Below are 12,264 nucleotides of genomic sequence, written 5' to 3' on the forward strand. Positions count from 1 at the left end.
GCCCTGGCCTTTGGTTGCCTCCTTCTCCCTCCCCAACACCTCCTCCACCTCCATAGTGCTTAGCGAAGCTCTGTCGGAGTACTGCAGCTCCACCAACACCACGCCGTCGTGCTGCTGCTGGTGCCATCTCCCTCAACCTCTCCTCCCTTCCTTGCTGGATCAAGAAGGAGGAGACGTGGCTGTTCCGTACGTGTGTTGAACGCGGAGGTGCCGTCCGTTCGGCGCAGGTCATCGGTGATTTGGATCACGTCGAGTACGACTACATCATCACCTTGCAAGCTTCCGCACGCGATCTACAAGTGGTATGTAGATGCAAACTCTCTCCCTAGACTCGTTGCTTAGATGAACTCATAGATGGATCTTGGTGAAACCGTAGGAAAAATTTTAATTTTCTGCAACGTTCCCCAACAGTGGCATCATGAGCTAGGTCTATGCGTAGTTCTCTTTGCACGAGTAGAACACAACTTTGTTGTGGGCGTGGATTTTGTCATCTTACTTGCCTCTACTAGTCTTTTCTTGCTCAACGGTATTGTGGGATGAAGCGGCCCGGACCAACCTTACACGTACACTTACGTGAGACCGGTTCCACCGATTGACATGCACAAGTTGCATAAGGTGGCTGGCGGGTGTCTGTCTCTCCCACCTTAGTTGGAGCGGAATCGATGAACAGGGCCCTTATGAAGGGTAAATAGAAGTTGACAAAATCACGTTGTGGTGATTCGTAGGTAAGAAAACGTTCTTGCTAGAACCCAATTGCAGCCACGTAAAAGATGCAACAACAATTAGAGGACGTCTAACTTGTTTTTGCAGCGATTGATCATGTGATGTGATATGGCCAGAAGTTGTGATGAATGATGAATTGTGATGTATGAGATCATGTTCTTTGTAATAGGATTCACGACTTGCATGTCGATGAGTATGACAACCGGCAGGAGCCATAGGAGTTGTCATTATTTTTTGTATGACCTGCGTGTCATTGAATAACATCATGTAAACTACTTTACTTTATTGCTAAACGTTAGTCATAGAAGTAGAAGTAGTCGTTGGCGTGACAACTTCATGAAGACACGATGATGGAGATCATGATGATGGAGATCATGGTGTCAAGCCGGTGACAAGATGATCATGGAGCCCCGAAGATGAAGATCAATGGAGCTATATGATATTGGCCATATCATGTCACAACTATATAATTGCATGTGATGTTTATTATGTATTATGCATCTTGTTTACTTAGGACAACGGTAGTAAATAAGATGATCCCTTATAAAATTTCAAGAAGTGTTCTCCCCTAACTGTGCACCGTTGCTACAGTTCGTCGTTTCTAAGCACCACGTGATGATCGGGTGTGATGGATTCTTACGTTCACATACAACGGGTGTAAGACAGTTTTACACAGCGAAAACACTTAGGGTTAACTTGACGAGCCTAGCATGTGCAGACATGGCCTCGGAACACGGAGACCGAAAGGTCGAACACGAGTCATATGGAAGATACGATCAACATGAAAATGTTCACCGACGATGACTAGTCCGTCTCACGTGATGATCGGACACGGGCTAGTCGACTCGGATCGTGTAACACTTAGATGACTAAAGGGATGTCTAATCTAAGTGGGAGTTCATAATTTGATTAGAACTTTATTATCATGAACTTAGTCTAAAACCTTTGCAAATATGTCTTGTAGATCAATGGCCAACGCTAATGTCAACATGAACTTCAACGCGTTCCTAGAGAAAACCAAGCTGAAAGATGATGGCAACAACTATACGGACTGGGTCCGGAACCTGAGGATCATCCTCATAGCTGCCAGGAAACAATATGTCCTAGAAGGACCGCTAGGTGACGCTCCCGTCCCAGAGAACCAAGACATTATGAATGCTTGGCAGTCTCGCGCTGATGATTACTCCCTCGTTCAGTGCGGCATGCTTTACAGCTTAGAACCGGGGCTCCAAAAGCGTTTTTGAGCATCACGGAGCATATGAGATGTTCGAAGAGCTGAAACTAGTTTTTCAAGCTCATGCCCGGGTCGAGAGATATGATGTCTCCGACAAGTTCTACAGTTGTAAGATGGAGGAAAACAGTTCTGTCAGTGAGCACATCCTGAAGATGTCTGGGTTGCACAACCGTATGACCCAGCTGAACATTAACCTCCCAGATGAGGCGGTCATTGACAGAATCCTCCAGTCGCTCCCACCAAGCTACAAGAGCTTTGTGATGAACTACAACATGCAGGGAATGGAAAAGACCATTCCTGAAGTGTTCTCGATGCTGAAGTCAGCAGAAGCTGAAATCAAGAAAGAACATCAAGTGTTGATGGTCAATAAGACCACTAAGTTCAAGAAGGGCAAGGGTAAGAAGAACTTCAAGAAGGACGGCAAAGATGTTGCCGCGCCTGGTAAGCCAGTTACCGGGAAGAAGTCAAAGAATGGACCCAAGCCTGAGACTGAGTGCTTTTATTGCAAGGGGAAGGGTCACTGGAAGCGGAACTGCCCCAAATACTTAGCAGATAAGAAGGCCGGCAACACCAAAGGTATATTTGATATACATGTGATTGATGTGTACCTTACCAGTACTCGTAGTAACTCCTGGGTATTTGATACCGGTGCCGTTGCTCATATTTGTAACTCACAACAGGAGCTGCGGAATAAACGGAGACTGGCGAAGGACGAGGTGACGATGCGCGTCGGGAATGGTTCCAGAGTCGATGTGATCGCCGTCGGCACGCTGCCTCTACATTTACCTACGGGATTAGTTTTGAACCTTAATAATTGTTATTTAGTGCCAAGTTTGAGCATGAACATTGTATCTGGATCTCGTTTAATACGAGATGGCTACTCATTTAAGTCTGAGAATAATGGTTGTTCGATTTATATGAGAGATATGTTTTATGGTCATGCTCCGATGGTCAATGGTTTATTCTTAATGAATCTCGAGCGTAATATTACACATGTTCATAGTGTAGATGCCAAAAGATTTAAAGTTGATAACGATAGTCCCACATACTTGTGGCACTGCCGCCTTGGTCACATTGGTGTCAAGCGCATGAAGAAGCTCCATGCCGATGGACTTTTAGAGTCTCTTGATTATGAATCGTTTGACACGTGCGAACCATGCCTCTTAGGTAAAATGACCAAGACTCCGTTCTCCGGAACAATGGAGCGAGCAACCAACTTGTTGGAAATCATACATACCGATGTGTGCGGTCCAATGAGCATTGAGGCTCGCGGAGGATATCGTTATGTTCTCACTCTCACAGATGACTTGAGTAGATATGGGTATGTCTACTTAATGAAACACAAGTCTGAGACCTTTGAAAAGTTCAAGGAATTTCAGAATGAGGTGGAGAATCAACGTGACCGAAAGATAAAATTCTTACGATCAGATCGTGGAGGAGAATACTTAAGTCACGAATTTGGTACACACTTAAAGAAATGTGGAATCGTTTCACAGCTCACGCCGCCTGGAACACCTCAGCGAAACGGTGTGTCCGAACGTCGTAATCGCACTCTATTGGATATGGTGCGGTCTATGATGTCTCTTACCGATTTACCGCTATCATTTTGGGGATACACTCTAGAGACAGCTACATTCACTTTAAATAGGGCACCGTCTAAATCCGTTGAGACGACACCGTATGAATTATGGTTTGGAAAGAAACCTAAGCTGTCGTTTCTAAAAGTTTGGGGATGCGAAGCTTATGTCAAGAAACTTCAACCTGAAAAGCTCGAACCCAAGTCGGAAAAATGCGTATTCATAGGATACCCTAAGGAAACTATAGGGTATACCTTCTACTTAAGATCCGAAGGCAAGATCTATGTTGCCAAGAACGGATGCTTTCTGGAAAAAGAGTTTCTCTCGAAAGAAGTAAGTGGGAGGAAAGTAGAACTCGATGAAGTACTACCTCTTGAGCGGGATAGTGACGCAGCACAGGAAACCGTTCCTGTGATGCCCACACCAACTGAAGAGGAAAACCATGATAATGATCAAGGTACTTCGGATCAAGTTACTGCTGAACTTCGTAGGTCCACAAGGACACGTTCCGCACCAGAGTGGTACGGCAACCCTGTCCTGGAAATCATGTTGTTAGACAACAATGAACCTTCGAACTATGAAGAAGCAATGGCGGGCCCGGATTCCAACAAATGGCTTGAAGCCATGAAATCCGAGATAGAATCCATGTATGAAAACAAAGTATGGACTTTGAAAGACTTGCCCGATGATCGGCGAGCGATAGAAAACAAATGGATCTTTAAGAAGAAGACGGACGCGGATGGTAATGTTACCATCTATAAAGCTCGACTTGTCGCTAAGGGTTATCGACAGGTTCAAGGGATTGACTACGACGAGACATTCTCTCCCGTAGCGAAGCTAAAGTCCGTCCGAATCATGTTAGCAATTGCCGCATACTATGATTATGAGATATGGTAGATGGACGTCAAAACAGCATTCCTTAACGGGCATCTTAAGGAAGAACTGTATATGATGCAGCCGGAAGGTTTTGTCGATCCTCAGAACGCTAACAAAGTATGCAAGCTCCAGCGATCCATTTATGGACTGGTGCAAGCATCTCGGAGTTGGAACATTCACTTTGATGAGATGATCAAAGCGTTTGGGTTTATGCAGACTTATGGAGAAGCCTGCGTTTACAAGAAAGTGAGTGGGAGCTCTGTAGCATTTCTCATATTATATGTAGATGACATACTCCTGATGGGAAATAATATAGAATTTCTGGACAGCATTAAGGCCTACTTGAATAAGTGTTTTTCAATGAAGGACCTTGGAGAAGCTGCTTATATATTAGGCATCAAGATCTATAGAGATAGATCGAGACGCCTCATAGGTCTTTCACAAAGTACATACCTTGATAAGATTTTGAAGAGATTCAGAATGGATCAGTCCAAGAAGGGGTTCTTGCCTATGTTACAAGGTATGAGACTGAGCTCAGCTCAGTCACCGACCACGGCAAAAGATAAAGAAGAGATGAGTGTCATCCCCTATGCTTCAGCCATAGGATCTATTATGTATGCCATGTTGTGTACCAGACCCGATGTAAACCTTGCCGTAAGTTTGGTAGCAAGATACCAAAGTAATCCCGGCAAGGAACACTGGACAGCGGTCAAGAATATCCTGAAGTACCTGAAAAGGACAAAGGACATGTTTCTCGTTTATGGAGGAGACGAAGAGCTCGTCGTAAAGGGTTACGTCGACGCTAGCTTCGACTCAGATCCGGATGACTCTAAGTCACAAACCGGATACGTGTATATGTTGAATGGTGGAGCAGTAAGCTGGTGCAGCTGCAAGTAGAGCGTCGTGGCGGGATCTACGTGTGAAGCGGAGTACATGGCAGCCTCGGAGGCAGCACATGAAGCGATTTGGGTGAAGGAGTTCATCACCGACCTAGGAGTCATACCCAATGCGTCGGGGCCGATCAAACTCTTCTGTGACAACACTGGAGCTATTGCCCTCGCAAAGGAGCCCAGGTTTCACAAGAAGACCAGGCACATCAATCGTCGTTTCAACTCCATCCGTGAAAATGTTCAAGATGGAGACATAGAGATTTTCAAAGTGCACACGGATATGAATGTCGCAGATCCGCTGACTAAACCTCTCTCGCGTGCAAAACATGATCAACACCAGAACTCTATGGGTGTTCGATTCATCACAATGTAACTAGATTAGTGACTCTAGTGCAAGTGGGAGACTGTTGGAAATATGCCCTAGAGGTAATAATAAAAGTATTATTATATTTCATTGTTCATGATAATTGTCTTGTATTCATGCTATAACTGTATTATCCGGAAATCGTAATACACGTGTGAATACTTAGACCACACTATGTCCCTGGTAAGCCTCTAGTTGACCAGCTCGTTGTGATCAACGGATAGTCATGGTTTCCTGACTATGGACATTGGATGTAGTTGATAACGGGATCACATCATTAGGAGAATGATGTGATGGACAAGACCCAATCCTAAGCATAGCATAAAAGATCGTGTAGTTCATTTTGCTAGAGCTTTGCAAGTGTCAAGTATCTCTTCCTTCGACCATGAGATCGTGTAACTCACGGATACCGTAAGAATGCCTTGGGTGTACCAAACGTCACAACGTAACTGGGTGACTATAAAGGTACATTACAGGTATCTCCGAAAGTAGCTGTTGGGTTGACACGGATCAAGACTGGGATTTGTCACTCCGTATGACGGAGAGGTATCTCTGGGCCCACTCGGTAATGCATCATCATATTGAGCTCAATGTGACCAAGGTGTTGGACACTGGATCATGCATTACGGTACGAGTAAAGTGACTTGCCGGTAACGAGACTGAACAAGGTATTGGGATACCGACGATCGAGTCTCGGGCAAGTAACGTACCGATTGACAAAGGGAATTGCATACAGGGTTTGATCGAATCCTCGACATAGTGGTTCATCCGATGACAACATCGAGGAGCATGTGGGAGCCATCATGGGTATCCAGATCCCGCTGATGGTTATTGACTAAGAGAGTCTCGGTCATGTCTGCATGTCTCCCGAACCCGTAGGGTCTACACACTTAAGGTTCAGTTACGCTAGGGTTATAGGGATATGTATATGCAGTAACCCGAATGTTGTTCGGAGTCCCGGATGAGATCCCAGACGTCACGAGGAGTTCCAGAATGGTCCAGAGGTAAAGATTTATATATGGGAAGTCCTGTTTCGGGCATCGGGACAAGTTTCGGGGTTATCGGTATTGTACCGGGACCACCGGAAGGGTCCCGGGGGTCCACCGGGTGGGTCCACCTGTCCCGAGGGGCCACATGGGTTGTAAGGGGGTGCGCCTTGGCCTAATGGGCCAAGGGTACCAGCCCCACATAGGCCCATGCGCCTAGGGTTCAAGGGGGGCAAGAGTCCTAGGAGGGTAAGGCACCTCCTAGGTGCCTTGGGGGGAGGGAAAACCCCCCTTGGCTGCCGCACCCCCTAGGAGATTTGATCTCCTAGGGCCGGCCACCCCCCCTTGGCACCCCTATATATAGTGGGGGAGAGGAGGGACTTCATACCTGAACGCCCTGGCCTTTGGTTGCCTCCTTCTCCCTCCCCAACACCTCCTCCACCTCCATAGTGCTTAGCGAAGCTCTGCCGGAGTACTGCAGCTCCACCAACACCACGCCGTCGTGCTGCTGCTGGTGCCATCTCCCTCAACCTCTCCTCCCTTCCTTGCTGGATCAAGAAGGAGGAGACGTGGCTGTTCCGTACGTGTGTTGAACGCGGAGGTGCCGTCCGTTCGGCGCAGGTCATCGGTGATTTGGATCACGTCGAGTACGACTACATCATCACCTTGCAAGCTTCCGCACGCGATCTACAAGTGGTATGTAGATGCAAACTCTCTCCCTAGACTCGTTGCTTAGATGAACTCATAGATGGATCTTGGTGAAACCGTAGGAAAAATTTTAATTTTCTGCAACGTTCCCCAACAGGAAAGATTGCCAACTCCTTCCTCACTCAAACCTCGATCCATTCGGGGGCTAATGATGAAGTCATGTACCTAGGGTAGGGTCATGGGCCTGTCCAAGGTACCCTCCCCGAGGACATCCACAGAAGAGACCGTCTCCCAGTCGACCAAGAGAGATTCCACTCGATGGACTAGAAGACACTCGACGAACTTGAAGACACTCGACCATGAAGACTCACTCGACCACCAGGAGTTCAGGATCTACTCTGTATCCAAACGGTCCGTAATTAAGTAGTCTTTATGGTCATGATGACACTTTATGTAAGGCATTACCAGTAACACCAGGCCTTAATGTACTTTAACCCTCCGCTACGTGGGCAGGTTGGGGTCCCGGCATCCTCTATATAAGCCACCCCTCTCCACTGGCAGAAGGGTTCGCACCCCTGTAACTCTCACACATATAATCCAGTCGACCGCCTCCGGGCTCCGAGACGTAGGGCTGTTACTTCCTCCGAGAAGGGCCTGAACTCGTAAAACACTTGTGTGCACAACTACTCCATAGCTAGGATCTTGCCTCTCCTTAGTACCCCCCGTACATTACTGTCAGACTTAGAACCACGACAGTTGGCACAGCCGGGCCGTGAAGTTTTAATCAAGTCAGTTGCACAATCTCTCCCAACATACATCATGGGCGTTTTTAAACTACCGTTCTCAGTTTGTGATGACCTAACAAGGATGGTTAGAAACTTCTATTGGGGCTCTAAAGATGGGCGCAGCAAAGTACATTGGAAGTCTTGGGATTATTTGATGCAGCCAAAATGTGAAGGAGGGCTTGGATTCCGGGATTACAGACTGTTCAACCAAGCACTCCTCGCTCGCCAAGCTTGGAGACTTATTGATAGGACGGAGAGCCTTTTGTGCTCGACTATTAAAATCTCGTTATTACCCGGATGGTCAGCTCGAGGACACGGTCTTTTCTGGTAATGCTTCCCCGTCTTGGCAAGATATAAGTTATGGACTAGAGCTCCTGAAAAAAGGACTAGTCTGGAGAGTGGGCAATGGAGCAAACATTCGTGTATGGAGAGACATATGGATACCTAGACCCCACTCTTTCAAACCGGTCTCTCCAAGAGGTAATTGCCGTATCTGCTATGTGTCCGAACTACTTAATGATAATGGATCGTGGAATATGAACTTGCTGCAGAATTACTTTTGGCCTTATGATGTGGATGAGATCATTAAAATTAGAGCATCTCCAAGGCTTGAGGAGGATACAATTGCATGGGGACCAGGGAGGTTTGGACAATTCTCGGTGAAGTCGGCATATGAGTTTGCTTTTGCTGAAGCCAACCGGGAATCTCAATCTGCGTCTAGTACTAATCCGGAGGGCGGCCGGGCCATCTGGAACTTGATATGGAAAACTAATATCCCGCCAACAGTCAAAAACTTTGCTTGGAGAGTGGTCTCAGACTCCCTTCCTACTTGGGTTAATAAGCATAAGAGGACCTTGGAAACCACAAACATATGTCCAGTGTGTGGCGTGGAACCAGAAGACAACTTCCATCCGTTATGTCGTTGCCCTAGAGCACGGGAACTTTGGTTGTATATGTTCGAAGTTTGGAACCTTCAACTGGTGGATATTGTGGTGAATGTCGGGAAGGAGTGGTTGTTCCATGTCCTACAACCACTGCATGAAATAGAGAGGTCCATGCTTCTTATGACACTCTGGAGGTGTTGGTTCATACTTAATGAGATAGTGCACAATAAGATTCCCCCGCCTCTTGAAGTATCAAGGAGGTTCCTTGTTAGCTATCTTGAGTCTCTAATTGCTATTAGAACGAACACACATATGGATCCAGCAAAGGGTAAATCAGTCATCTCTTATGACCGCATGCTACTTAAGGCTGATATCCTGCCCCCGCCGCCCGTCCCCAAGTGGGCCGCATCACCGGAGGTGGGTGAAGTTAAACACTGATGGATCTTTTGATGCTGGCAGGGCAGGAGCAGGTATGGTGTTACGGGCCCCTTTGGGAGGTGTAATCTTTTCAGCATGCAGAACACTCTACTCGTGTCGTGAAGCTTTGGAGGCAGAGTTGTGTGCTTGCATGGAAGGGTTATCTCTAGCGATCCAGCGAAGTGATCGTCCAGTGGCCATTGAGATGGATTCACTTGTTGCTATAAAGTTGATCCAAGAGCAAGAGAAAGATAGGTCTATTTATGCTTCATTAGTCAAAGAGATTAGATATCTTTTATCTCTCCATGAAAGTTGTATTACTTATGTAAACCAAACTCAAAATCAGGTTAGTGATAGTCTAGCAAACTTTGCTCGTACCGAGGGAAGAACCATGACTTGGATTGGTTCAGAACCCCCGACAACGCTGGAGCTAGTCACCGCTGATTATAACTCTTTGATGGCTTGTAGTACTATATAGTCAGTGATTGTATCTTGTGGCCAGAGATATGAGTGAATGCTATAAATCTTAGATATTTTGCACATGAAGTGCAGGCTTCTAGGCTCAATATCTAGAATGGACATCTAAGAATTATGGAAAATGGACATGTGAGAACAAGTTTCATATTATCTAAGATTTAGTTGCTAATCCAAGTATGGATAGCTCAAGTTATTATAAAGGCATATGTAACAGGGAGAAAACCTGTGCGCGCTAATGTACAATGTGTGTGTGTGTGTATTCTATCTGCATATTCTTGCACTGAAAATAAATAATGGGATTAACATATAATTTTAAACATGCAGCATCATTTATTTAAATAGAAGGACCAATTGGTACCTTTTTTGGCTCTTCATGAAGAAGCAAGCACATATTTCTAATCACATAGGTCATTGTTTTCCTGCAGGTGAGACACACAACATGTAGACGTCGCCCATTGATGAAATCGGAACTGACAATGCAGAAGCACGAGTACCTTGATGGAGGTGATGTGAGTTCCTTGGACTGGTCGGCGCGGCGATGGGTTCCTTGCTGGAACCGGATCGAGATGAAGGATAGTGGTGTTGGCAGCACCAGCAGCAGTCTGAGGAGGGTGAGGGCGTCTTGATGACTGGAGACCATGTGACTGGTGGAGGCGAGCGTGAGGATTTGTAGCAGCGGTTCTCCGCCGGCGTCCTCGTCGTCGAATCGCGTGGGGGCAGAATAGGACCCGGGGCGGCGGGCGGCTCCGGCTCCCGCAGCGAAGGGTGCGAAGGGCGGTGACCTGCGGCGGGCGGCGAGCTAGCTAAAATTCCACTCATGCACAATCACCACAGTTCAGAGCCGCAACACTATGATCTAGCTGAAATTCGTTGACCAAAAACTAATTACAGGTGCTCTGTATATTTTCAGCTTCAGCGGGATACCAAATGTACTTTGCCATACTATGTAACTATCCTTTGCTAAATCATTCAGACAGCTAACTGTCACCAAAGAACAGAAGCAACACCAAAAATTGCGAGCCGAGACATCGGGTATAACATTCTGAAGTAGAGTTCAGAAAACTGCAAGTTGAGCCAATCTGGAGTCTCAAGGGACTAAGCATTCAATATTTGAGAAACTGCAACCTGAGTGTATCGCAGGCACTCACATGGTAGATTGAGTTCATTCTGAATTTCAGTTATACACAGGTCACCATGACACAATATCTCTGATCTTAATATGTGGACAAATTGACTGCCTACAGCTGAACTCAAAGATCACCCCATGGCACATTATCTCTGATCTTAATATGTGGAGAAATCAATTGTGTACAGCTGAACTCAAAGATCAGGGTTTGGACCACCAACTCCGACTGAAGAACAGAAACATACCAACATATGCTAATCTCCAAACAAAAGAAATGAGCCGAAAAATGGGTGTAACATTCTGAGGTAGAGTTAAGAAAACTGTAAGTGAGTCTTTCCTACAACGTGAGTATCGCAGGCACTCGCACATGCCAACTTGAGTTATTCTGAACTTTTCTTTGTTATTCACAAATCACCATGGCACAACAGTTCAAAGGCACTAACAAAACAATGCTATGTAATATCAGGGATGCGTCCAACAAAAGGCAAAGGGCGCGGCATCGACCTGCGGCGAAGGGCGCTACGGCGCGGCGAAGGGCGCGACCTGCGGCGGCTCCCGCGGCGCGCGACGGGTGGCGGCTCCGGCTCTCCCGCGGCGAAGGACGGCGACCTACGCGGCTCCCGTGGCGCGCGTCGGGTGGCGGCTCCGGCTCTCCCGCGGCGAAGGGCCGCGACCTGCGGCGGCTCCGGCTCTTCCGTGGCGAAGGGTGCGACAGGTAGCGGCTCCGGCGGCTAACGGTGCGGGAGGAACGGTGCAGGAGGAGGAGGAGGGGGCGAGACCGCTAGAGGTCGTGCGGGATGGGCGAGAGATCGTGCGAATAGCTTTTCTTAACGGCGGGGCGAGGGCGGGTTAGAGATCGATTAGTAGGTTATAATGCGTGGTTGGTAGCGTTAAACACAGAAGAATTAAGGGCCATTAGATCTTAGTAATGGATGGATCAGATTGTTTGGATCTGCCCTTCTCTTCTTTTTATAGTGGTAGTAGATGTGCTGGAAAGAAAACCGCATGGCATGGCAAACCCTTACGCGAGGCGTGTTTTTTTTTGCAGAAAAACTTCCAATCTATTCATCTTCAATCATGGCAGTACAACGAATACCAGAAATAAAAATTACATCCAGATTCGTAGACCACCTAGCGACGACTACAAGCATCGAAGCGAGCCGAAGGCGCGCCGCCGTCATCGCCCCTCCATCGCCGAAGCCGGGCACAACTTGTTGAAGTAGACAGTCGGGAAGTCGTCGTGCTAAGGCCCAATAGGACCAGCACCCCAGAACAGC

The 12,264-nt window shown here is 47.0% G+C and overlaps 1 long non-coding RNA gene across 1 annotated transcript; it reads right to left on the reverse strand.

Moving 5' to 3' along the window:
* Positions 1 to 10,113: 10,113 nt before the first annotated feature.
* LOC123094927 (uncharacterized) lies at positions 10,114 to 11,814 on the reverse strand. Its single transcript, XR_006446043.1, has 3 exons — positions 11,492 to 11,814; positions 10,356 to 10,643; positions 10,114 to 10,280 (listed from the first exon to the last, which is right to left on the reverse strand). It is a non-coding gene; the product is annotated as an uncharacterized lncRNA (long non-coding RNA).
* Positions 11,815 to 12,264: the final 450 nt, after the last annotated feature.

Source organism: Triticum aestivum, chromosome 4B (assembly GCF_018294505.1).
Source record: "Triticum aestivum cultivar Chinese Spring chromosome 4B, IWGSC CS RefSeq v2.1, whole genome shotgun sequence".
Lineage (NCBI taxonomy): Eukaryota > Viridiplantae > Streptophyta > Magnoliopsida > Poales > Poaceae > Triticum > Triticum aestivum.